We start from the raw sequence: 25,197 nt of genomic DNA on the forward strand, positions 1-25,197 counted from the left end.
TATATATATATATATATGCATGTATTTGTATATGTATGTGTGTATGTGTATTCCTGTGTGTATTTGTATGTGTGATTATGTGTTTGTGTGTATATGTGTGTATATATGTGCATGTATTTGTGTATGTATATGTGAATGTTCATAGGTGTGTATTTATATGTGTGCTTATGTGTGTGTGTGTATGTGTGTGTGTTTGTACCTGTGTGCCTGTACATGTAGAAATCAGTAATCAACAAGGGCCTTCTTCAGTTGCTTTTTGTTGAGATGGGGTCTTTCACCAGTCCCAGAGCTCACTGATCGACTAGACTGGCTATGTAGCAAGCTCTGAAGACTTTCCTGACTCTGATTCCCCATAGCTGGAATCACAGGTGAGCATCACAGCACCCAAAATTTTTACATAGGTGCTGGAGACTTCAATTCAGTAACTAACTATTGAGCCATTTCTGCAGTTCCTTTAGGTCTCATTAAAAAAATTAACTATCTTGAGGGAAGGTCTGTTTAGTTCCCTCGTGCTGGCTGCTAATACAAAATGAAGAACTAAATAGGCAATAATTCGGGGATACACTTGCATATTATCTTATGTCTCCTCCAAAAGCGTCCAGGTCCCCAGCTCATTTTGTACTCTGCTACATTGTTTCCCTATTTTGAATGCATGCCCTTCCTCCACCCATGGTGTATTTTGACCTAACTGGTCCCCCAAGATTCAAAAATAATAAAAACAAAATATAAGAAAAAAAACCCTCTTACATGAGTGCGATGGCTCTGAGTGTTGCCAGATAACCCTCTCCCGTCCAGGCGGGGGACAATGGAGAGGGATGTACACCAGGACGGTAGTCTTGACTCTAAGTCAGCTCTATCCCAACTGTACCTTATTCTCCCAGACACAAAGTCAGGGAAGACTCCACCAGGTGACCCCGTGTAACAACCTTCTCTCTTCTAGACAGTACAGTCTGTGATTACAAACAGGTTGGATTCTGGAACCTTCCTGGTTCTACCAAGAGATTCTAACAAAGCCTTTTCCGAGCTAAGTAACCTTGAGCAAAGCCCTTTATTGCTCCCCCCGTCTTCCGTCCTCCACACTTTGGCTTCCCCCTCTATAAAACAGAAGAGATTGGGTTGTTTGCCTGGTGAGAGTACTATGAAGATGGAGAGAGTCAGCACGTGCTCCATATGTGTTTAGAGCGGTACCTGGTAAAACAAAATCTACATAATGTACGGAGCCGCCACAGACCACGGCTTCTTCCTGAAACAGGACTCAGAAGCTGTAATTTGCATACCGTTGGATTCATCCACTCTATAGATGCATAATTCAGTGGTTTTATGGTATTCATAGAGCCAGGAAACAATTGCCATCATGCGCTTGAGAGCTTGACTTTTATCGTGTCAAAAAGAAACTATATCCTTAAGCTTATACCCCCCCCCCGACCCCCACACCCACGATAGCCTAGGACGAACAATAATATACTTTCTTTCTCTTCAGATGTGGCCACTCTAGGTACTTCATATGAATTCAATCATACTATTGCAACTGTATTTTTCCCATTAATGTGTTTCCAAAGATCATCAATACTGTAACATAAGTCAATACTTCCTACCTTTTACTAATGTTTTACTAATATTTTGTTTTATGTTTCTTTCCTTTGTGCATATAGTGGCATGTGGTCACTCATGTGTTCAAGTGACACACGCTCACCTTCCCACAGCCGTCCCGCTGTCCCACTCTCTGCCCTGTTTCCTCGAAACAGGGTCTCTCCCACTAAGCCTGAAGCTAAGCTGACAGCCAGCAAGCCCCGGAGAACACGGCACACTGTTGAGGTTAGAGGTTCATATGCAGCCACACCCAGATTTTTACATGGGTTCTGGGGGTTTGAACTAAGATCTTTCTACTTTCATAGTAAGGGCCCTTAGCCGCTGAGCCTCTATGGCTGAACTGATGGACAATCACATTGTTTCCACATTGGCGCTGTTAGAGACAGTGCTCACACAACAATCCATGCACACATTTGTGTGTGCTCGTGAATCTCCATTTCCCTTGTGTGTAAAGGCAGGAGTGAAGCCTCAGGATCCTATGATGATTTTGGCCACCAGCCTGCTTTCCAAAGTGGCTAGACCAGTTCTCATCCCCACTAGTAGTTCACGAGGGCCCGAGTGTTCTACTTTGCCAGCATGTGCTGTTATCTGACAACAGACGCTAGCCATCTGTCCCGCTAGGTGTGGTTTTCATTCCTCTATGCTGGTTTGTGCGGATCACTGCAGGTAAGCCACGGGCTCTTACAAACTATCTACTGTTGGTGTGTTAGGAAACCGTAGACCACCAGAGACACTTAGAGAAGAGTTCAGCACCTAGGCTGCCACAAGCGTTTGAGGACTCGGTTTACCATTACTTGGTCTCTGTAATGTGAGCACCAAAGCTACGTCTTCAAAATCATGCTGGCCAAGGCAGACGGCAAGAGTAAGACACCACCACATCTCCAATCCAAACTGGCTTCTCTTTCCATTTCCAGCCTCTCAGGCTCCTCCCACTTTTGCGAAAATCCAGAAACACACTTATTCCAGTGTCTTCCAGGGATGCAGTCTTAATCAGTTTCCCATCCCTGTGGCAAATACCAGAACAAACAGTTTCAGGACCGAGGCTGTTTATTCTGGCTTAGCATCTCAGAAGGTTCAGTCCATCTTGACAAGGAGGCTGTGGCAGAGCCAAGCCATTCACACTGTGGGGGTAAGAGATGGAACACCTGTGCTGACCAGCTTTCTTCTCCCCTCTCACACTCTATCAGGATACGGGGTGGTTCTTCTCGGGCTCAGGACAGGACTCCCCCGCTTAGAGAATCCTCTCTGCAAACAGCCACCCGCACATACACAGTTGTCTTCAGCCAATCAGATGACCACCCAGGACAAATGATAATAAACCAATCATCTATGATAAGTTAGCAAAAAGATTATTGTCTTAATCTGGGCTTTTGCCATTTCTGCTGCCTTTTGTGTGTGGGAGGCTCCTATTGTAAAGTCTCCATGAACGTGTACTCTCTATGTCTTCTGTAATATACAGAACACAGTGACCCAAGTCAAAGTCTTACTGTACCTGCCCCGGTAAGAGAGGAAAGAGACACTTGTGCTATCAGACAAGCAATGGATCTGTAAGAACTAAACTATCAGGATGGAGAGGTAGTTCAGCAGTTAACCACACTTGCTGCTCTTCTAAAAGACATGTGTTCTATTCCCAGCATCCACACAATGGCTCACAACCATCTGTAGACTCCAATCCCAAGGGAATCCCACACTTTCTTCCAACCTCTGTGAGCAGCAGGCACACACACAGTGCACAGACAAACATGCAGGCAAACGCACGTACATATTTATCTATCTATTTATTTTTAAAAGAACTAGAACAACCCCCAAAAAATCCCATGCTGGAGGAAAGGAAAGGCCAAAATCCCAGCACCAACGGGAGAAGGAACTTCCTTCCCAGGGGAACTAACCCAACTCTAACAACAACCGAAAAGCATACCATGCACTGCAGGAGCAGACTTCTGCACTAATACCAGAGCATATGGCGGCGCACACAGAGATGGGTCCGTGATGGGTGGCACCACATCTCGGCCAGGACTGCTTAGCTGTACAAACCTTTTCCTGTCCATCTAACCCTAAGCCTCATATTCGTGCCCCAAACCATCTTGAAGGGTCCCTGCATCTCTTTATTTGTTCAGTACGACCTCAGAGAATAAATCTTTCTCTGCCTTTTGTTATTCCTTGTTTCTTTAACTAGCCATACTGGGGTTGCCAGATGCTAGGGTTTGATCTTTAAAACTCTGGTAGCATTACCACACCCTTTACAAAGAGAGATCCCAAGTAATTTGGATGTGTGACCTACAGGTGACAGGCCAGAAGGCTGGTGGCTCGGCAGAGTGGTCATTTGCTGCCATCTATGGGTAGCACCTTAGAAGCGACCTGAGGAGACATTTGATTACAAGTAATGACTCGATCCTGTGGTAAGATTCTAAGACCAAACAAGCTTGAGTTTGGCCACTATTATCTCAAAAAAAAAAAAGATTCTTTGGGCCACCTAGAAATGCTATTACACATATCATCAGTCTCATGAATAGTAATTCAGACTGTAGCATTAGATTTTTAAAAAGTAGATTTGAACATGTCCAGCATCCAAATTCTTTAACTGAGAGCAGGTTAAAAAGAGAGAGGGAGAGATTAAATTAGGTTAAAAGATGTTTTAATAACAGAATCTGTCATTATCTTGACTAAATGAGGCTCATCCAAACCTATCATGGCAGGAAAAAGTCCGTCTGTCGCAGTTGCCATGGAATTAGGAGCTGCAGAACGATTTAATAGCACTCTCTCCACAGCTAGAAACTTCCACACACAGAGGCAGGAGAATGGTTGTTAATGAGAAAGGCCCGATTGTCTCCTGAAATATTTATGCCAGCTCTGCAAACAAGTATAAAACATTTACCAGATCTGCCTCCAAACACACTTTCTCAAAGGATACAAATTCATTCCAATTCATCAGTGTGTGTGTGTGTGTGTGTGTGTGTGCGTGTGTGTGTGTGTGTGTGTGTGTGTGTGGGCGCACGTGCACGCGCTTATGTGCTCTACTAGTTTTATGTGAATTTAAAAGTCCAACTAGATGCATGCCTGTAATCTTAACATGTGAAAGACTGAGGTCAGAGGAACACAGTGAGTTCAAGGGCATCCAGGCCATGGAGTTGCCTCAATGGATGAATGAATGAGTAGATGGATGGAGGGATGGGCAGACAGATGGACGAAAGAAGAGATGAGTGAAAAATAAAATTTACAAAGAACATCCACGACGAACACAAAGGTGCTTGCCTTTAATCCCAGCACTAAGGAGGCAGATGCAGGCAGATCTCTATGAGTTCCAGGCCTGATCTACATAGTGAGTTATAGACCTGCCAGGGATACATAGTGAGACACTGTCTGTACTGGCTGGTTTTGTGTCAACTTGACACGAGCTGGAGTTATCACAGAGAAAGGAGCCACAGTTGAGGAAATGCCTCCATGATATCCAGCTGTAAGGCATTTTCTCAACTAGTGATCAAGGGGGGAGGGCCCAGCTCATTGTGGGTGGTGCCATCCCTGGGTTGATAGACCTGGATTCTATAAGAAAGAAGGCTGAGAAAGCCATGGGAAGCAAGCCAATAAGTAACATCCCTCCATGGCCTCTGCATCAGCTCCTGCTTCCTGACCTGCCTGAGCTCCTGAGCTTTGATGATGAACAGCAATGTAGAAGTATACGCTGAATAAACCCTTTCCTCCACAACTTGCTTCTTGGTCATGATGTTTTGTGCAGGAATACAAACTCTGACTAAGACACTGTCTAAAAATCAAAAGGAAGAAAAAGGGTCAGAATAGGTTGAGTACAAAAAAACAAAAAAGAATAGAGGCAACTTCATCTGGAGAACTGCAGATACATGTTTTACACATAACTCTTAAAGTATCTGCCATATGTCTGGTGGGTATGCCTCTCTTAACTAGATATAAAATCTGAGAAATTAGAAAGAAAACATTTTCATTGTAATTTTATTAATTCTTTGGGTTTTTCATTCATAAATACAATGTATCTTTTCATGCTCACCCCTCATTACTCCCCTCTAATTCCCCTATATATAAAGATTAATATATTATCAATATATTAATCTAATTAATGCAATCAGCGCAGCACATATGCAAATGGGAGTGGCGTCACCCACTGGGGCACAGGGAACCACCAATAACAGCTCCTTGGGCTCTTTTCCCCTCCCCACACTGAACTTTTTAACTGGTTTGACCTTATGCGGGTCTTGTGCTGCTGTGAATTCATATGTACAACAGCCACATCATGTCCAGGGGACAGCATGCCCTAGCACACTTCCCCATCTCCGGGCTCTCACATTCTCTCAGGTTCTTCTATAAGCTCCTGGAACCTGAGGTTGGGTAGTGATGTAAATGTACCGTGTATAACCAAGCACTTTGAACAGAACGTGTCTTTGCATTAACCACTATCCACGACAACAAGAGTTTCTCTGACCAAGTGTAAATCTAAGGATAGAAACACACATGCTTGGAAGGCAATTTCATAATATGATCATTTAGAAAATTAACATCTGTAGGTTCTCCCGTGGAGCCTATGATTTCCTTGGCCATGTTTTTGTTTATTATTTTGTTTTGGGTTTTTTTTTGTTGCTGTTGTTTTGTTTTTGTTTTTGTTTTTGTTTTTATCCATGTTTATGGTATACACCAAGAATTCTCTCCTGTGGAGCAGGTGTGAAATCCTACCAAGAAAGCCACTGGATACCCCCATAACCAGCCTTTGCATTATTGCCAAAATAGGCTCTTCTTGCCTGGTGGGTCGTTACTGAAGCAGGCAGTCAAACACTATTGATGTGCCCTGCATCCCAACATCACACTCTCCATCAGTATGAAAGCTAGCCAACAGGGAGTTGGTCAGTCCAGTAAGGGATTTTTCTGTGTTCTGTAACCCAAGCCCAAGAATTACTTATAAATGTTTATAGCAATTTAGTCGATATAATTTATTTTGTGTCTACTATATGATAATTTCTGTTCTGGATGTTTGCTCCCCTTCATCAGAAGGAAGGAGAGAGGAGAGAAGGGAAGGGTGGAAGGAGGAGAGGAGGGAGGAAGAAGAGGATGGAAGGCAGAGAACACGGTTTCAGTGTGTGATAAAGTTGATACTAACTTGAGCAATGGAACCCAGAGGCAGGAGAAACAATATCCCTTTGAGTGGATGGGCTCCAATGAGGATCCTTCGATTTGGTTGACACATTGTTTTGATGTCACCCCCACATTTCCAAGAAGACAGTACACAGAGGGGAGGCTTTGGTGAGCTGTGACTCAGTTCAGGTAGATCTGCTGATTACTTTCAGTTGAAGAAACATGTCCAAAGGGTGTGCGAGCCAGAGGAATCCACAGCTTTACTTTCCCACAGAGCTGCCCCCATCCACCTTCTGTCTGACACCGTCTGAAGGGCTCCATGGTAATCACTGAATTACATAACCGGCCAAGGGAGATTGTTTTCCATCTGTTAAGGCCCATCAGAGCCCCATGCAATGAATTTCAATTTAAGAAGCTTTATATTCTATCTGGAGTAAGAGGATTCTTTTCCTATAAAGAGGGGGAACATCACCGTGACTTTAACCTGGTTCTAATGGAAATGATTCGTTTCTAATTTAAATTTTTGGATGGGGTTTAAATAATGTAGATCTCAGCACTCCGAGACAGAACTGCGTAGCCAATATTTCCCAAGCCGTGTTTCACAACGGTAGATGCTTATTAAACACAAACCACCTATATGAGAACTCTCCTGGCAACATTGTTTGAGACGAGGGGAAAAAGCTTGAAGCTAACCCAAATGCCATCAAAGGAGAAGAGATAACGAAATCGTACTACGTTCTTCAGATGCAGCTATTAGACTGAACAACTCGGTTCTTCATGGACCAGGGTGATAAGGTGTCACAGGCAAGGTAGTCAATGCAGAAAAGCAAGGTACATAATGCCGTGCGTGCCTTTAATACCGTAATAACTGCAGTATTGTACCAGCCCACACCCACACTGAACACCAGCCTGTCCACACTGAAAGCTTCAGGGATGGTTACAGCAAAGTATAAACAGTAGTTATTCTGGGAGAAGAAATGTGGCGTTTGAATTTATGCATCTCTGTATTATAACATGTTTACAGTGATTTTGTGCTACTTCTGTGATATATTTTTAAAAATGGCTTGTACTTTTTTTTATTATTATTTCCACGAGGCATGTGTTTTCTGTAAATGGTGAGTGCACATGAGTGTATTACATGCTCACCTACGTGTATGCATGCCGAGCCGGGATCAGGACATGGAGTCCCTTCCTTTATTACTCCTGCTTATTGCCTCAAGACACAGTCTCTCCTTGAAGTAGAGGCTCAGCATGTTGTTGAGGAAGAAGCCCGGAACCTTGTGACTGCTAAAAGGAGTTTGTTCTTTGTCTCTTTTTTTTCTTATTTGTGTGCTTATTTTTGTGTTTGTGTGCGCGTGTGCACAGGTACTCACACCGGAGTGTATACGGAGGCAGGCTCTCCCAATGAACCTGGAGCTTACCAGCTGGCTAGAATGGCTGGCCAGGAGCTCCCAGGATCTTTCTTTCTCTGCCTTGAGAGCTCTTCCTTCTGAAAAGAACAGTTAATTGTGGAGTCTTTATTAGACTTCCTGTTAGGAAGGATGAAGCCTGGTCCACCATCCAGACAACTGAAGCTTCACCCCAAAAGGAGAAAGAGGAAAAATCTGGGGAGCAATGAGGAGCAGTTTTGTTAGGGATGAGTTCTCCTCCTCCCTATTTCTCCCCAGCAAGCCAAATGCATCATCACCAAGACTTCAGGACTCTGCAAGAGAACATAAAAGCACCTCACTGCTCAGAAATGAGCGTGTCATACGAAAGATGACTGAAATCCATGCTAATGGAGAAAGATTTCTGTGGGGTATTTTTCTCAGACTTTTTAGGATAGCAAGATTTATTAGAAATGACTGAAGCTGTTCTAAGGATTGGAAGCTACTTTCAGTCTGTCATACAGCTAATTTATTATACTATGCATTCCGCAGTTAAAATCTGCTGAGCCTCAGGTCCTGCCCCTCCCTTTAGGATCTTGAAGTATAGCGTAGTATAGCCCTTGCTTAGTGTGCATGAAGCCCTCATGCATTCTGGTGTGAGTGTGTGTGTGTGTGTGTGTGTGTGTGTGTGTGTGTTTGCACAAATGCATTCGTGCAAACATGCCTTAGTGGAGTTGGGATTATAGTATTAAACCACGAGCCATTTTCCCATTACTATTATGTGCTGAATATACTTCCCCATGATTAACTGTTTATTTAAGACATGACTTTTTGTAATAGCAAAATATGCTACCCCACGAAGCTTTCAGACCCAGTCACTCTTTGCTTCTTGGTCTACTGAGGTGTGAGCAGGCAGCTGCATGGGTCTCTGCTGTTGTTGACCAGCATGCCTTCATGCCATGATGAACTATATCCCTTGAATCATGATCCTCCATTCCTTAAATTGCTTTTGTCAGGTGTCTGGGCACAATGACAAGGAAAGTAACACACACAGGCCCATATAAAAATGTCTCCAGCTCCCAGTCTAGACTATCCAAATGCTGTCTTCTCAATCTTTGGTCCCTGGATCAAGATCATGTTCAGTGGTAGAAACAAACTCAACAGATATTTAGTTGACGAATACTTGAGGTAATAAACCCAATAAGGGCTTAATGGTGTGTGTGTGTGTGTGTGTGTGTGTGTGTGTGTGTGTGTGTTAGAGAGAGAGAGAGAGGGAGAGAGAACATGTGTGCTTTCAGGTCACCTCGGTCTCTAGACCATGCTTCAGAGTACTTGAGCCCTGGTAATTCTTGGGTTTCGTATGCTTTAACTTTAATAAATATACTTTGGCTAAAGTCATATTTGGCACAGGCTATCAATCCAAAATTGGATGCATAATTTAAATGACTGCAAGGCTCCTCAGATTCCTGGCACAATACACCCAGGCCAGCTATGATTAGCCAATGCCTCATAACAGAACAGCTGGTGGCCTCTATAAGTGTGGCGGGGGAGGGGGGATTACCTAGAGAGAAAGCAGGGCAGGGCAGATGCCAGAAGAGCTAGAACCTTCCAAGGGTGCCGAAATATCTATGCCCCAATTACCCAAACAATCCACGATCTAGAATTCACCTAGAAACCTGGTACAAATTTTAACTCACTTTCAAATCTGTCGATTGCTAGATTCTTTACCTCTTCTTGGGTAAAACATAATTAAACTATGACCTAAGTTCCCTGAGCTATTCCCAATCTACCATAATCTTCTTTATCTTCAAAGAGTTGCCAGGTAACACAGGATGCTAGACATAAGACCTACAACAACCGATGCCCAGTAAGCCTGTGTGCCATGGTGCATAGCAAGTGCAGGGGGCTCTGTTTGGTGGGAAGGAAAGAAGTCGGCAAAGCAGTCACCTGCTGGAAAAGAAGCCCCGAAATTGAAATAGGTTCTGGATATTTTTAACAAAGAAAGGCTCCAAAAATGGACTCACAGAAAGACAGAACAGGTGTATAAAGTACGTCACAGAGGCTGAACGTGCTCTGGTAGTCTTCACTGTGAGGTTCTTCAACTACAAAGGATTATATAAATACTACCCTTCTGGCTGGTAGTGGTATCGCATCTTTTCTTCATGAGTCATGCCGTTCCCCGGAGAGTAAGTTCTTCAGTCACATTTTGTTTTAAATCCGCCCCCACCCCAGGAAAGACCAGAATCTTCAGTGTGTATAGATGCAATAGGTTACCTGTGTATCCTCTCCTTTAAGGGTCACAGACGAGCTATTTCGAAACAGATTTTAAGGGTGATATGAAGATGCTTTGTGTGTTTGCAAACAGAAGGCAGGAAGGAAGGTGGAGAATGGGGGGAGAGCTGTTTTTCTATACAGCCGCAGCAGAGAACTGAGTTCTTCCTTCGGAAAGTGCTGAGTCAGCATGGCCATCCCCAGGGGCCGAGACTATAACAGACTGGATTTGGTCCTCTTGTCATCGTCTGAATCAGGATGGCCTCCATAGGTTCACATGTTTGAAGCCCCAGTTGGTGGAACTGTTTGGGAAGCCTTCTTGGAGATGTGGCTCTGGGACAGGTTTTCAGGTTTCAGAAGATTGTGCATTTCCTAGTTAGCTTTCTCTGCCTCAAGGTTGTGGATCAAGATGTGAGCACTCAGCTGCCCCTTTGCTTCACAATTGTGGGCTCTGACCCTCTCAAACTGTGCAGCAAGTTAAACACTTTTTTTTTAAATAAGTGGGTTTGGCCATAGTGTTTTTTATCACAGCAATAGGAAAGTAACCAATACAGAGCCTAACCCAAAGGACCTCAGAATGTGACTATATTTGAAGAGGGGGGTCCTCTAACTAGGTAATTGGGTTAAAAATGAAGCCACTGAAACGGGGCCTGAATCCTAACAGGAAGGGGCAAAGTGTTGTGGTTTGAATGTTCAATGTCCCCACATCCTTGTGTTCTTGAATACTTGATTCTCAGCTGGTGGCACAGTTTGGGGACATCGTAGAACCTTTGGAACAAGTAGCCTGATTAGTATATGTAGTTCACTAGAGCACATCTTAAATGTTGGATTTGATTTAGGTTAGCCAATGTTTTCTTCTTCTTGATCAGCCAAAATGTGAGAGTGTCAGCTCTAAGGTCCCACCCCCATGGGTGGGGACACTGCTCTGTGTCTGCATGTCACCACCATGTCTTCAGTAACCACCAACCAAAATAAATCCTCCTTGTGTTATTTACATCAGGCTTTTTGCCACAGCAACATGAAAACTAATTAATACAGAGAGACCAGGAATGGGAACACATGGGTCCCAGAAAGACCCTGGTAGCAAGCGGCTCCCTGTGAACCAAGAACAGAGGTCACAGAAGAACCCAACCCGACAACTCCATGGCATTAAACTTCTTTTATGTTGTTGTCCTCCCCATATTTATGCTTATGTGTATAAGGGGTTTGTCCACATGTATGTCTGTGTGCCCCATTGTGAGTGCCCATAGAGGCCTGCGATTCGTATTATAGACAATTGTGAGCTACCCTGTAGGTAGGTGCTGGGAATCTGACTCAAGTCTTTTGAAAGAGCAATCAGTATGCTTAACTGCTGAGTCATCTCTCCAGCCCTGACCTTAAAATTCTAACCCCATAACTGAGAGAGGACACAGTTCTTCTGTTTAAGCCACCCTGTGGGTGGTTCTTTGTTATGGAAGCCCAGGCAAGTGAATACAATATTGGCAGGCAGCCTTTGTCAACCAAAGCAGGTCTATTACTCCTGGCTGAGATGCTATTCTTACTCATCCCTTCATGCCACATGCCAGCAGCAACCTACACACACACACACACACACACACAGAGAGAGAGAGAGAGAGAGAGAGAGAGAGAGAGACAGACAGACAGACAGACAGACAGACAGACAGAGACAGAGAGAGAGAGAGATAGAGAGACAGAGAGACAGAGACACAGAAAGAATACGTTACTCACAATGTCAGAACTAATAGCAAAGGAGTGAACACCCCTTGTCTGTATCTTGAAGGATACAGACAAGCAAGGAACCACAACAGCACTGTAGAGACAAAGGACACACTCTCTCTGGATGGTCAGAGAAGGCTTCGGAAGAGGTGATCAGCTTGAGCAAGGAGAGGGGTGATCTGGGAGTAAAGGGATTCAGGCCAGGAAGCAAGAACAAATGTCACACGAAGCGAAGAACTAGAACAAAGAGCGAGAAGGAACAATGACCAGAGAAGAGTCTGGGACCCCAAGGACTTCCGATTTCCACAAAGAGCTACCGGAGCCTCAAGCCTAAGGCACGGAGATAAAACAGCATCTGTTTCCCAGAACATGGCTGGTGCGGAACTGCTTTGGTGACAGATGGATTGCAGATGGAGACTGTAAGGAGCCGTGTGGCTGTGTCTGTAAGTCATCTGAGAAAGAACGGTGGCCTCTCAGAAGAACATGACTATGGAAATGTATTCTTATAGGCCTGCCAATGTGAGGTGAAATCAACAGGCTAACCCAAGATGACACTACAGAGAGAAAGTTCATTTGAACATCCGGAGGTGACATTCTCAGAAAGAGTGGTGACTCCCCAAACAGCCACCATCCTCTGAGCTACCGGCACTCCCAAAACTTGCCTGTCTTCTATGCCTGGTGGAGACACCTTGAGAACAGGGTAATATCATCTATATTTCAGTTTTCTGGACACAGCACTGCTAATTCTTGATACAAGTCTCTAGAAAAAACTTGGACTCTGAAATCCAACAGAACCAGGCTCAAAATTGGATGCCAGGAGACCCCAGTGACTTTGGGGTGATGATGATGAGGAGGAGGAGGAGGAGGATGAAGACAATGCTCTGATCCTCAGTTTCTTGTATAAAATGGGGAGAATAACAGAAGCCACCCTACTAGTTTGCTATGGCGACGAAGTAAAATCAAGTGTCTAGCACGGTGGTAGTATATGCCTTTAATCTCAGCGCTTGGGAACTGGAGAAGGGCTAATCAAGCATTTAAAGCTAACCTCTGCTACATACCAAACTCAAGACTGGCCTGGGCTATGAGAGACTTTCACTCAAATATGATGAGTATGGTGTACCTGCCATACGTCATTCACCCGCCTTTGCCCGATCTCAGGCATCCTCCAAGGCTTGAACAGTCAGAAGTACATTCCCAAAGGGGACACGCGATGGCTGACCAAGTGCACAGTGGAAATCGTTTCAGACAGATTAGCGTCAGGAAGGCTTGGTGAGCCCCCGTTCCTCAAAGACTCTGCTTCAACAGGAAGGGAACCCAGCCTCGCACTTTCCTAACAAGACCTCCATCCGACTAAAGTTGAACAACCCCGGCGTTATAGATGAGACTGTGAGTCCCAATTTTTTTTAAAATGCTGGATTCCTTATAAATTGGCCTTCCCGGACTTTGAAATTTGACTCTGTTTCCTTTACAGCAGAACCAGCTGTACTGGCTCAATTATAAAGTAAATTAGCTTCGCTCTGAGCTGGAGGAAGAAATGTGGCCATGTTTTTGGCACCTTTTAATTGGAGAGAAATGCTACCACGCTGGAGAAAACCCAAAGAGCAATTAAGAGGAGGAAGGCACTAGAAACTTCTAGAACTAGTTAAGTGTGGTTCCAAAAGCCGAGCATACTCAAATTCCAGTAAGGATGGAGTGAGCGTTCAAAGGGTGTGTGGAGCCAGCTCTTTCTAGAGAAGATACAAGTCTTGACTGAAGCAGGAAATTTGAGGTTAGAGGAGAAAACGTCTGTCAGGCTGTATATTATTTTCTTGTTCCATCAAGAAGAATTTGCAAACACCGTCCAGTGGAACATGCTGGTCTTTAAAAGCTCTGATTACAGCAGATCCACCAGGCAGCAGCTACCTTGGACTATGGGGCACCTTCATGAGCATCTCCTCCCGAGTGAAGCTGGACCACCGCTGAGCATGATAAACTTCGGGAGGAGCAGGCGTGCAGCATCCAAGTCCCATGAGAAAAACCCCCAGTGGAGAGCCTGGACCAGTGGGTGCCCAGAGGAAAGGGGCTTGAACAGGAGCAGCATCCGCAGTGACATACACAGTCAGGATCTGCAAGTGGGGGAGCACCAGGAAGGAGGCAGACTCACACCACTGCTTTACACACACACACACACACACACACACACGTACGCGTGCATTATATTCTCATGCATCCTTGGAACTCAAATACATACTCACACATACATATTCCAAGTGTTCACAGACACTCGAATACATTCTCACACACACCCCAACTGCTCACAAATATTCTTATGCCCTGAGTTTGCACATTACATTCAGGCACATACAGGACTGGGCTCACATACATTTCTACGCACACACATCCAGGTCCACACTCAAGCACACACTCAGCCAGAAGGAACTGAGAGCAGCTGTTGGATGGGTTAGATTAGAGATGTCTACCGGCCAGTGGCAGAGAGAAGCCATCCAGTGATTCCGTTAAATGGTAAAGTGGAAGTTCCAACTGAGTAAGAACATTTTAAAATAATAATAACAATGGGATGGTTGAGACCTGTAAGCTGAAGTCATTCCTCATGCATAAGCTGAACTATACCATCAATCTGTATATACAGAAGGAAGCACATAGTATGTACACAGGCAGGTGGGATCAAGACTTCCAACACCTTTAGCCTCACAAATGAGGTGGGGCTTCTGAAAAGTGGGTCCTATCCACCACGTCTCACCCTGGCATCTTCTCCTGAGACTGTTCCTCCGCCTTCTCGGAGTGTGACTTTTAGAAATTCCTTCAGAGTGAATCTACTGGTAAAACAAAACAAAGTCAATGAACATTGACAATAAAAATTGTCTGTGGTTCGATTTTGCTTTTTTAAAGTCAAGTGTCTCTTGTTATCCCAGGATGGTTTCACGTCATAGCTCTCCCTCTGCCTCAGCCTCCCCAGTGCTGGAATTAGCTTATGCCGTTACACTTATCTTCTATAAAGCAGGCTGGCTGGGAAAGTAATTCTAGACCAGATGCCCCCCTGCATCAGTTTGAATGTATTACTCCGATCAGTTCATGTCTAGCTTCAATTTTGTTTTCTTGGTTATTTTGTTTCTTAGTTTTGTTTTGAGGGGAGTTATTGGGGGGTGTTTTGGGGGGGTTGTTTGTTTTGTTGGTTGGTATGATTTTGGGTTTTGTTTTTTGTTGTTGTTTTGTTTTTGTTTTTGAGACTTGGTGTTGAGAGCAACACCCATCCTGGAGGGGTTAGCTGAACTGCCTGCTTGTATGCCAAGACCTTGGGAATACATCACATCCTGCTTTGAGTTTTAAATTGGCCTTGTCATGAGCAGACAGGAATGGTCTAGACCAGTAGCAGAGAGCTTTGCGTCTTGATCCACAAGTTACAGGTGGGGGGGGGAGGGGGACTGGGACCGGCATGGGCTTTCGAACTCTCAAAACCCATCCCCAGTGATGTAAGACAAGGCCACACCTTCTAGTCATTCCCTAAATAGTCCGCCTATTAGGGAGTAGACACCCAAGCACCTGGGCCTATGGGGGGCATTCTCACTCGAACCACCACACAGCTCTTTAAGGCTTAAAGTTCTCAAATATTCTTTGGGTGCATCCTTACATCTAGATGAGCCATACTTCTTACTCAATGTGTAATGTTTTCTAATTTCAATAGCTCTACACACACACAACACACACACACACACACACACATACACACACACACACACACACACACATACACACACACACACACACACACACAAAACCCTTGGAAGCAATATTTTTTTATGTAGCTATAGCTGTCCTAAACTTGCTATGTAACCCAGGCTGGCCTTGAACTGACGGAGATCCAGCTGTCTCTACCTCCTAAGTTTTGGGATCAAAGATATGAGCCACCATGCCCTGCATGCTTTCTGTCGCTACACGGCATTTAGAAATGTGCCCTCTACTATCTAAATAGGAAAGTTTTGCCTTGCTGCCGTTGGCATTTATAATTCGTTGCAGGACAGTTAGAACGAGGTCTTTGAAATGTATTGAGATGGGTTTTAGAGCTCCGAAACCCCACCCTGAAGTGAACTGCCTGGCACAGATGCCAGAGCCGGGATGTAGTCCTCTGAAAGACCACCAAGCAATTTCGGCTATTTTCATCTCCGCAGCCCTGGACACAGAATTTTCTAATGCATCGAATTGATATGTGGCTAATGTGTGTGGATCTGTTGAAATCTTCCACATCTTGTTGATTTTTAATAGTTTGCCAATGATTAAGGAAAGCGTATTCAAAATATTTCCTTAAGAAGGTGGATTTGTCTGCTTTTCTTAATGTTCCTGTCAGTTCTCTTGAAAGCACATCAAGTCTCTGTTGTTGTTATTGTTGTTGGTGGTGGTGGTGGTAGTGTGTGTGTGTGTGTATATGAATGTATGTATACATATATATATATATATAATATATATATAAAACTTCTTTCCTGTAACCTTAATCTCTTATCATTATGAAGTGGCCCTCTGTATATCTAGCAACACATCCTTCAGTGTCAATAATACCCCACAACAGTCCCCAGCTTAGTCTGGTTTGGATCCAGGTGTCTTGCGGAACCACACCCACACTCCCTTTTTGGCATCATGAAACAGACGAAATTTGAAAAGCTACTAATTAAGTGTTGAAGTCTCTTCGGGTCATTTCAATACGCTTGCGTGCGTTGTGGCTTCACCCAGACAAAAAAGTGTGTATGAGGGAGTCTCACTGACTTCAGTCAAAGTCCAAGCAGATGCCTGTCGATCATCCTGGCACATCCTGCACCCTTGCGTGTTTCACCTCCTCTCTGGTTTTCCCCTTCAGACCGGAGTTCTGCGACCTCTAGTGGCCGCTTCCTGCTCTGCCATGTGACTACAGGGTTGGTTGTTTGTTCCCAGTGACAATTATCCTGGAGTTCTCTGCACCCTCTCTTAGACCTTGCCTAGCCTGTGGGGCTGGCGTCCCAGCAGTCTAGAGGAGACCCTAACTCGTGGAAACAGAAACAGTTTTCCTTACCTGCTACTCTCCGAGAGCCTTTCAGAAATGCCTTGACATCCCTGCCCATCACACTCAACCGTACCGAGGCAGGAGGCTTATGATTTCTGAGTGGGTGTGACCATTTGCTCCTTGTACAAGATGGGAGACACAGGTAAACACTCCCGGGGCACAGGAATGAAACGTCGGGGCTTCTGCTAAGAAGAGTACTGGGCTTGTATTCAGGAAGACTTAGGTTTGAGCCCCAGCCAGCACTACAGAAACCCCACCCAGAACAGCCTGTAACCTTGACGAAGGAGGGTCTGTAATCCAAGGTCCTCATCCTGGGGAGATAGCTTTCTCAGTAAAGTCCTTGGTATACAAGCACAAAGACTCACATTTGATAGCAAGAACCCACAAAAAAAGCCAGTTTGGTCTTGTAAGTGTATAACCCCAGTGCTAAGGAAGCAAGTGGATCTCTGGGACTCTCTGGCCATAGTCTAATGGGCAAGACCGGAGTCCAGCTGAGAGACCTTGTCTCAAAAACAGAAAGTGAGGGTTGAGCGTGGAGGGGAGTTTGAAAAGCACTTGCTTAGAATGAGGGAGCCCTGGGTTGGTTCCCCCAGCACACAGCACCTAAAACCAGGTTTGCAATCACAGTACTTGGGGTGGGGGTGGATATCAGAAAGAGGATCAAAGTTCAAGGTCTGAGGGCTGGAGAGAGAAGATGGTTTAGTGGTCAAGCGCGCTGGCTGCTCTTCAAGAGGACTTGGGCAGCATCCACGTGGAGGCTCACAACCATTTGCAACTCCCAGTCCCAGGGGACCCAACTCCCTCTTCTCACCTCTGAAGCACAAGATGCCCAAGATTCATGAACATATATGAAGGCAAAACATGTATACACATAAAAATAAAATAAAATACATAGCCAGTTTGAGGCCAGCTTGAACTTTGCTTTGTGAGACCCTGTCAAAAAACAAACAAAAAAACAAAAACAAAAAGCAAAAAAAAAAAAAACTTGGTGGCTTCTGAGGTTGACCTTTGACCTCTAACCTACATATCCACATGAATAACAAAGTTCATGGTCATCCTCAGCTCATAGCAATTCAAGACCAACTCGGCTGCATGGAAGCCTGCATAAATAAATAATAAATAAACATAAATAGAGCCCCTGGAATCGCCCTCTTAGAAGCAAAAGGGATAAAGAATGTTGGAGCCAAGGGTGCCAGAGATGGCCAAACCTCACATCACCAGGCTGGACCATTTTCTCCCACTGCCTTAAATATCCATGGTAAGCATTAATGAGAACAGCAGATGGATTTGTTCAGAGGAAGGATCTCACCAAAGTATACCTTGCATCAATTTTGACAGTACTTCCTCCCACACCTCGCCCTGCATTCCGCGTGAGCACCCACCACCTTCCACTTCCTGCAGGAACTCTGAAAGAAACAAGACTACCATGTGCAGCTTCTCGAACTTCAACAGCACCGGGGCTGAAAAGCTTTTGTTTCCCGTTATCCTGCCCGAGTCTATTAAAGTACAATAAATAGCCATGATGAGCCATTTTCTGTGATCCCAATTAGCTTCTGTGTGGCAACGCGTTTTCTACCTCAATATATCTTGTGCCCCACTCCGCAATCACTGCCAAGAGCTACTGGCTTCCCTTACCCAGAGGCTGCAGCAATGGATCCTGCATAATCAGAGGTCTCCGGCCTTTGTACCAATTAACGGAGAGCAAACACGCCAACGCTAGCTAAACCAGCCAAATGGGAGAGCTTTGGGTTTAGGTGAGAGACCCTACCTCCACAGAAAGACGGAAAGAGAACAAAGACAGCAATCAACATCAACTCTGGCTTCCGCACACATGCACACGCGTGTGCGCACACACATGCAGTCACAGTCACACATAGGTGCATATGCGAAAATAAGCAAATAAACAAAATAAATTGATAATGAGAGGAAGCGTCCTCCAAACCCATTGGGATGACTAGGGTTGAAAACTAACAGTAATAATAAGTAAATATTGAAAGGATGTGGGAACACAGGGGTCTTTGGGCACAATGGGTGAGTAGCCCCTGTGGAAAATAGTCTGACAGTTCCTCAAATTATTAAAATTGAAATTGTTAAGGCTGGAGAGATGGCTCAGAGGTTAAGAGCCTGGAATCTCTTCCAGAGGACCCAGGTTTGATTCTCAGCACCCACCTACTGTGGCTCATAACCTTCTACAGCTCCAGTTCTGGGGAGCTGTCGCCCTCTTCTGGCCTTGGTGGTGCCTGGCAGAAGTTGATCCACAGGCACGTGAATTCAGGCAAAGCATCCATACACGTGAATTTAAAATAAGCAGATCTTTTTTAAACAGTGAAATTATCATGTGACCTAGCAGTTCCATTTCTGAGTATATACCCTTCAGAACTGAAGGCAGCCATTTGACTGTCCTTGTTCACAACACTCCGGTCACAATAGCCAAAGGTGAAAGTGACCAAGAGTTCAGCAAATAAGGAATGGATGGACAATACCTGCCAACAGTTGGCTGAGACAGTGCATTCTAATTGTTTTACACACACACACACACACACACAGAGAGAGAGAGAGAGAGAAGGGGAGGAAGAGAGAGGGGGGAGGGAGAGAGAGAAGGGGGAGAGGGAGGGAGAGAGAGAAGGAGAGGGAGAGAGAGAAGGAGAGGGAGAGAGAGAAGGGGAGGGAGAGAGAAAGAGAAGAGGAGAGAGAGAGAGGGAGGGAGGGAGAGAGAGAAGGGGAGGGAGAAAGAAAGAGAAGAGGAGGGAGAGAGGGGGGAGGGAGAGAGAGAAGGGGAGGGAGAGAGAAAGAGAAGAGGAGAGAGAGAGGGAGGGAGGGAGAGAGAAAGAGAAGAGGAGGGAGAGAGAGAGAAGGGAAGGGAGAGAGGGGGGAGGGAGAGAGAGAACGGGAGGGAGGGAGAGAGAGAGGGAGGGAGGGAGAGAGAGAAGGGGAGGGAGGGAGAGAGAGAAGGGGAGGGAGGGAGAGAGAGAAGGGGAGAGAGAGAGGGAGAATGGCTCTCTAAATGATGAAAGGATGGGCATTACCTATTTGCTCAACCACAGTAACCAGTTCTTCAGGTACAACTGACTCCCGTGTCAATGGCTTCAGCATCCTCAGGCTCTAAATATGAAAATTAACCAGCTACAGACTGAAAATGTTGTTCTAGAGCAGGCAGAACTGCTCAGCAGGTAAGGGGCTTACTGTTAAGCCCAGCACGAGTTCGGCCCTGACAGTCTATATGGGAGAAGAAAAGAAACATCTCCTATGGGCTGTCCTTCGAACTCCATGTCAGCATGCACATCCTCACAAGCCCCCCACACATACACACACACTCACTCTCCCCCCTCATTTTCTCTCTTTCTTGCACATACAGAAGTAAATAGGTATTTTAAATATTTTTTTTAATTAAATGCAAGACAGGAGTGGTATTGAGCATCTGTGATCTCGGGAAGCTGCGGCTGGAGGATCTAGATTTGAACAGCCTACACTACCACATAATGAGATTCTGCCTCAAGAAAAGCAACACAGCAAAAGAAAGCCAATTTTTTTAAACAACAGCATGTTACAACTACTTGTATAACAATCACAATGCAGTGGCTACTGTAAGAAATGTATAAATGCTACTTAGTTCAAACCTCTTAGACATTTTGACTCTGTTAGAGCCAACTGAATGGGACCTGTTTATCCCGAGGATTCGAGCAGGCGGTTTCCACAGCAAAGCAAGGGGCAACATTCTGAGAGCCCTTTGACAAGTGTGCGTAAATGTGGCATCAAAACACAGAAACATCTTTTTTAGAGTTTACTAAACTTCCTTGTATCTCACTCCCGAGAGTGTGTAAGGTGTGGGCCCGAATGGAGGCTACTGGTGTGTTCTAAGTACTAAACTAGCTTCTCTTCTTCATTGTACAGAGACTGCTTTCTTAGTTTTTGTAATCAACTTCACGCAGCTAGGACCTTAGGTAGTTAAGACAGTCTGGTATCCTTGTACAGATGGGGTAGGAAGTTAAGCTTGAACATTTCTAGACCAATATGGCTGTTAAATTCTGTGATGCCAACTCAACATAATAAACTGAAACACTCTTTTCCAAGAACAACACGTACCACCCTTCAAAAATTATATACATATATATGTATGTGTATATGTACATATGTACATACACATGTAAATATATGTATATATGAAGAGAGAGGGGGCCTGCAATAATGTAACATGTCATGTGTCCATAGCAGCAACCATTTTTCCAGGTTTTACCATCATTTGAATAAAATTGTAGGGAAATTCGGCATGCTACATTGAAAGAAATAATAAAACAAAAATCTTAGAAGACAGCACAGTTCTGGTTTGATTACTATACCAAACACCATGTTTTAAATTAGCTTCTTAACCACCCTCTGGAGAGAAAACGTTCTCAGCAGCATCATTGAAAACAGCTCTGAAAAGCATGGTCAGCGCTGCACACCCTAAAGCAGGTGCAGGCTTCTTCCACTCACGGGGCATGGTACAGTGCCGCTCTGCGTCTGGAATGCCAGAGGAGACTCCATTCAATGCTTCTAGCAGAAAACCCAGAGGATGACCTGCCACAGCTCTTTAAAAAAATGCACCTTCTCAACGAGGCTCTCCTTTCCTTTCCAGAGTAGGAAGATTCTAAAGATTCAGTCTCTTCATGAACTTCAGCCTTAAGAAACAATTTTTCAAAAAAGGATCCCCCCTCAGGAAAAAAACTTGATCACCTCCAGTGTGGTTTGTATATGCTCGACCCAGGGAGTGACACTATTAGAAGGTGTGGCCTTTTTGGAGCAGGTGTGTCACTGTGGGCTTCGGCTTTAAGACCCTCATCCTAGCTGCCTGGAAGTCAGTATTCTGCTAGCAGCCTTCAAATGAAGATGTAGAACTCTCAGCTCCTCCTGCACCATGCCTGCCTGGATGATACCATGTTCCTGCCTTGATGATAATGGACTGAATCTCTGAACTTGTAAGCCAGCCCCAATTAAATGCTGTTCTTATAAGACTTGCCTTGGTCATGGTGTCTGTTCACAGCAGTAAAACCCTAAGACAACTGGATTTATACAAAACAGAAGAGGGGTAAACAAGGTTCAAACTTCCTAGAATTTTTCAAAATCTAAGACAGGCCCTGTCAGCAGCTCCACAGGGTAGCAGTCATGAAAGGAGGCACAGGGGATACATGCATGGAGTGCATTAGACATCAACCCGTCCTGTCTAAAGAGGAGCCCAGACTCCTGTAGTCAGTCTCAAAGTTCTAGGACTGCGTACTACATTGAAAAATAAGAATTAAACAAAATCACACCTACTCCAACAGGACCACACCTTCTAATAGTGCCCCTCCCTGGGCTGAGCATAAACAAACAGGGCATCAGAGGTGGTTAAAGCCTAGGACTTGGAGATTAAAGCAGTGTAGCTGCAGGAATCCCAAATAGTAGCAGCAAACCTGAACCGACCCCTCATCTTCCCATTCTTCCACATAACAAACAATTTTGAGGACTGGGAGGATGTTCAGCAGGTAAGGATGCTTGCTACGAATCCCGAGAACCTGAATTCAACCACTGGACATATATGGCAAAAAGAGAGAACCGCCTCTTGCAGGCTGTCCTCTGACCTGCTATGTAACACATACACACACTGTAAATCTTTAAGATATTTCTAACCAACTACAAGAGCACCTTCATGAGATAACAGTGTTGATGGTAATCCAAGAAGCCTTTGTTGATCTATGCTTCGCCTTCCAATGTCTTCATTTTTCTCAGCTATGCATAGGTAACGTGATCAACCCCATTCTGTAGGTGGGAAAACTGAGGCACAGAAGGACTGGGTAGCTTACCTGCTCATGGATTCATGCTACAATCATGCCTTATATCCAGTCAGCCTCACTCAATTACAGTCTTGGAGTTTAAGTGTATAAATGCATGAAGTCACTGTCTTTTAGAGAATTGAAAGGGTTTTGAAACAGAATGATCTCCTCCAGCTTCACATGGGGTTACAGCACTGACATTGCTTCTCTCTCCCTCGCCACCACACACTCCTGATGTTCCTTCAGAGAACTGCCTCTCTCCGTGCCTGTGTTAAGTTCTTTTCTCGTCACTATGACTAAATATGCCTGACGAGAGAAAGGTGTTGCTTCTCCAAAGAACTGGAATTCAGTTCCCAGCACCCACATGGTAGCTCACAGCCATCCGTTCAAGGGGATCAGATAGACTCTCCCGACTGCCGCTGGAGTTAGGCACACGTGGTGCACACAGATACCTGCAAGCAAAGCACTCATATATGTAAATTAAAAACAAATGTATCGTTTTCTTTTATTTTTTAAGAAGAAGTTTAGGGGTACAGTTTAAGAAAGTGCGTGCAGTCCCTTACTGAGAAAGGCCTGGTGAGAGCTGACACCTCACAGGAGCGGGGGGGGGGGGGGACATCTGCTACATCATCACGGTCCGGTCCGCTCCTCAGTGACCCAATTTCTCAAACTTAGGCACCAACTCTAAAGGTTCTATACATACCCAGAAATCAGAACCACCAACTGAAGAGTAAGAGTTCAAAACCCCGTGCCTGTGAAGGACAATTCAGATACAAACCATAGCAGTACAAAACATAGCAGATCCGACAGTGGCCACTCACTGAGATCTGCTTTGATAAGCAATCAACACAGCTGCCATTTTCTCTGGACCAAGTGTGATGATTTGAAAATGCAGCATCCTTACAGACTCCTGTGTTGAACACTTGGTCCCCACTGGCTGTGCTATCTTGACAGGTTCTTATCTCTGGATGTTATGTCTGCCCTGTCCCTTTCTGTCTGTCATGGGGCAAAGAAGAATCTCTCACATGTTTCTGCCACTGTGGTATTCTACCCAGGAGCCAGGCAACCAAGGACAGGTCCCTCTGAAGTAAATCCTTCCCTCTCTAAATTGGTTCTATCAAATGTTTGGACACAGTAATGGAAACTGACCATCACACAAAGCCAAAGCCTACAGAAAATGTGTTCTTCATGTTCACTGGGATCGAGTGATTGTAATGGGATGACTTCACTTCGGTCTGGAACTTATGCTCAGCCTACAGTAATTTACATTTTCCGCAGTCCTTTAAGTAGAAGGACTGGAATAAATAGAAAATACACAGATAACTCTGCTTGATCACAGGTGTGCGCTGATTAAGACAAAAAAAAAATGGCACGAGGGAAATGGAACCTATTTTTTTAAAACATGTAAAGTCACTAAACAATACAACCATGCACTGAAGGAAAGAATGAAGTATACTCAGAGGGTAAAACAAGAACTAGATAAGAACTCTCCAAACAAATGCTCACTTTCCAAGTCAGCACAGGAAAAGGTTCCCATAGTTTAAGAAGCACAGCACCGCAGTGAGGCTTTATCCTGCTCTTAAACATGGGTTTCCTGGCAAATGGGTGAATTTTCTGGCAAGTGGAATTTCTCACCTCCTTGTATAAGATGCTAATTAAGAATCAGTATTTTTTTTTTTTTTGCTTTACAACTTAAAAATAAGATCTACTGAGTAACAACTGATTAGTCAAAAGTGTTCAAGTTCTTTAAAAAATTAAGTTTATAATAAAATGATACTTGTGAGATATAACACTCTAATTTTAATAATTAAAATTTGTTTCTATGGTCACATCACTGTTGATTGCAACTATACACATACCATATCTTAGCAGCAACAGATCCCAGTTCTAGTAGGGTCACAAATGCAAAGAAAAGAATGCAGCGAACAAAGCACCTGAAGAAGATTCAGGGTGTTTCTTATAACTCCAGGTGTGCCTCTATCACTTCAGGTGTGTCTTTGCAATTCCAGGTGTGCTTCTATAACTCCAGGTGTGCCTCTAACTCAAGATGTTCTTCTATCACTCCAGCTATTGCTTATAACTCCAGGTGTGCCTCTATCACTCCAGGTGTGTCTTTGCAATTCCAGGTGTGCCTCTATAACTCCAGGTGTGCCTCTAACTCAAGATGTTCTTCTATCACTCCAGCTGTTGCTTATAACTCCAGGTGTGCCTCTATCACTCCAGGTGTGTCTTTGCAATTCCAGGTGTGCTTCTATAACTCCAGGTGTGCCTCTAACTCAAGGTGCTCCTCTATCACTCCAGGTGTTGCTTATAACTCCAGGTGTGCCTCTATAACTCCAGG

This window comes from Micromys minutus, assembly GCF_963924665.1.
Source record: "Micromys minutus genome assembly, chromosome: 1".
Lineage (NCBI taxonomy): Eukaryota > Metazoa > Chordata > Mammalia > Rodentia > Muridae > Micromys > Micromys minutus.